The 3,152-nt window shown below is 34.1% G+C and overlaps 1 non-coding gene across 1 annotated transcript; it reads right to left on the reverse strand.

Moving 5' to 3' along the window:
- Positions 1–2,827: 2,827 nt before the first annotated feature.
- On the reverse strand, positions 2,828–2,937 carry LOC132651855 (U6 spliceosomal RNA). The gene has a single exon (XR_009589412.1). It is a non-coding gene; the product is annotated as a U6 spliceosomal RNA (small nuclear RNA).
- Positions 2,938–3,152: the final 215 nt, after the last annotated feature.

A 3,152-nucleotide genomic window follows, 5' to 3' on the forward strand; every position in this document is an offset into this window, starting at 1 on the left:
TGGCCATAGGCTTGCTGTATATCGCCTTTACTATGTTTAGGTATGTGCCTTGTATCCCTGATATCTCCAATATTTTAAACATGAATGGATGCTGGATTTTATCAAATGTTTTTTTCAGCATCTAAGGAAATTATCATTTTTTTCCCTTTCAGTTTGTTAATATGGTGGATCACATTGATGTATCTCCGTAAATTGAACCATGTCTGCAAACCTGGGATGAAGCCTACTTGGGTCATATTGGTTGATATCTTTGATGTGTTTAGTATTTGGCTTGCAAATATTTTCTTGAGTGTATTTGCATCAGTGTTCATAAGGGAGATTGGCCTAACATTCTCTTTCTTTCTTTGGACTTTGTGAGGTTTAGGTAGCAAGGTGACTGTGGATTCATAGAATGAGATGGTAATGTTCCTTCTGTTTCTATTTTGTAGAATATTTTGAAGAGAACTGGAGTTAGTTCTTCTTTGAAGGTCTGGTAGAATTCTGTGCTGAAATCATGTGGTTCCTGGATGTTTTTTTTATATTTATTTATTTATTTATTTATTTTGGATGGAGGACATTTGATGATTGCTTCTATTTACTTGATTTACCTGGTCTTGAATCAGCTTTGGTAAGTGGAAGAGATCAAGAAAATTGTCAATTTCATTTAGATTTTCAAATATATGGCATATAAATTTTTGAAGTAAGTCCTAATAATTCTTTGGAATTGCTCATTGTCTGTAGTTATGTCCCCCTTTTCATTTCTGCTTTTGTTTATTTGAATGGTGTCTCTCTGCCTTTTACTTAGCTTGGCTAAGGCTTTTTCTATCTTGTTGATTTTTTCAAAGAAACAGCTCTTGAACAGCTCAAAGAAACAGGTTTCATTAATTCTTTGAATTATTTTATTTGTTTCTAATTGATTGATTTCAACCCTCAATTTGATTATTTCTAGCTGTCTACTCCTTTTTGGTGCATCTGCTTCTTTTTTCTAGTTTTTTTTTTTTTTTTTTTTTTTTATGTGAGCCATCAAGTTGCTTGAATAAACTGTCTTGAATTTCTTCTTGAAGGCACTTAGTGCTATGAATGTTCCTCTTAGCACTGCTTTCATTGTGTCCCACAAGTTTGGGTAGGTTGTGCCTTCATTTTCATTGAATTCTAGGAAGACTTTATTTCCTTTCTCTATTTCTATCTTGACCCAGCTGTCATTTAGTAGCAAGTTGTTCGGTTTCCATGTGTGTGTAGCCTGTTTGCTATTTCTATTGTTGTTGAGGTCCAGCTTTATTCCATGGTGATCAGATAGGATACAAGGTAGTATTTCAGTCTTCTTGTGTCTGTTGAGACTCCCTTTGTGACCAACCTTATGGTATATTTTGGAGAAGTTTCCATAAGATGCTGAGAAGAAGGTAAATTCTTTTGTGTTTATGTGTAAGGTTCTGTAAATGTCTTTTAGGTCCATTTGATTCTTGACCTCTGTTAGAGACATTGTTTTTTTGTTTAATTTTTATTATGTTGACCTGTCTTTTGTTGAGAGTGGGGTGTTGAAGTCTCCCATTAATAATGTGTGGGGAGCTATGTGTGGTTTAAGTTTTCTCAATGTTTCTTTTACAAATGTGTGTGCCCTTAGTATTTGGGACATAGATGTTCAGGATTGTGATGTCTTCTTGGTGAAATTTTCCCTTGATGGGTATGAAATGTTCTTCCCCGTCTCTTTTGATTAATTTTGGTTGAAAGTCTATTTTATCAGATATTTGATTGGCTATGCCTGCTTGCTTCTTGGGTCTATTTGCTTGGAAAGTCGTCTTCCAGTCCTTTAACTTCAGGTATTGTCTATTTTTGTGACTTAGGTATATTTTTTTGTATGCAACAGATTGCTGAGTCTTGTTTACACATCCATTCTGTTAGTCTGTGAATTTTTATTTCATAATTGAGTCCATTGATGTTGAGAGTGATTAATGAACAGTGGCTGTTAAATCCTGTGATTTTGATGTTGGCTGTGGTTTTAAGTTTGTGTGCTTGGTTGGTATTTGTTTTACTGTAGTGAGTTTAATTATTTCCTGTGTTTTCTTGAAAGTAGGTAGTTTTCTTGGGTTGTATTTTTTCTTCTATTGTCTTCTGTAGTGCTAGATTTGTGTGTAGGCATTGTTGAGTTGTTTTTTTGTTTGTTTGTTTGTTTTTAGCATTGAATATCTTGTATTCTCCATCTATGAGACCTGGGATTTTTGATGGGTATGTTAGCCTGGGTTGACAGCTGTGTTCTCTTAGAGTCTGCATTATGTCCATCCAGGCCCTTCTAGCTTTCACAGCCTCTGTTGAGAAGTCAGGTGTGATTCTGATGTTTTTTTCATTATATGTTACTTGGCCTTTTTCCCTTGCAGCTTTAATTTTTTTTTGTTTGTTTTGTTTTGGTTTTTGTTCTGTATACTTACTGTTTTGATTATTATGTGGCAGGAGAATTTTCTTTTTGGTCTAATTTTTTAGGTGTTCTGTAAGACTCCTATATTCTTCTTGGCCTCTCCTTTAAGTTGGGGATATTTTCTTCAATGATTTTGTTGAAAATATTTTCTGGGCCATTGGAGGAGGGAATCTTCTTTTTCCTCTATTCCTTTTATTTTTAGGTTTTGTTTTTTTATGTTGTCTTGAATTTCTTGGATGGTATGTGTATGAAATTTTTAGATTTAACATTTTCTTTGACAGATACATTGATTTCTTCCACTGCATCTTCCACACCTGAGATTCTTCTTTCCATATCTTATAGTCTATTGGTTATGCTTACCTTTGTAGTTCCTGTTTCCTTCCCTAAGTTCTTTCTCTCCACAATTTCCTCTATTCGTGTTTTTCTTAATTTCTCCAAAATAATATGCAATGCTTCACGAATTTGCATGTCATCCTTGCACAGGGGCCATGATAATCTTTTCTCTATCTTTCCAATTTCAGTGTATGGGCTGCCAAACTGAGGAACACATATTTATTTCAAACAGTCATTACTAAAGTAAGAGGCCCTTGATTTGTGCATTTCACATTATCACAGATTCCATTATTATTTGTTAAATGCACAGATATGTCCTCAGTCAGTGAATTATTTTCTATGAACCTGCTCCCTGATCAAATCTTAGAACAAAAAGCATTTTATTAGGAAATTGCTCATATTTTTACAGAGACTATCCATGATGTTATTA

Source organism: Meriones unguiculatus, assembly GCF_030254825.1.
Source record: "Meriones unguiculatus strain TT.TT164.6M chromosome Y unlocalized genomic scaffold, Bangor_MerUng_6.1 ChrY_unordered_Scaffold_25, whole genome shotgun sequence".
NCBI classification, from domain to species: Eukaryota; Metazoa; Chordata; class Mammalia; order Rodentia; family Muridae; genus Meriones; species Meriones unguiculatus.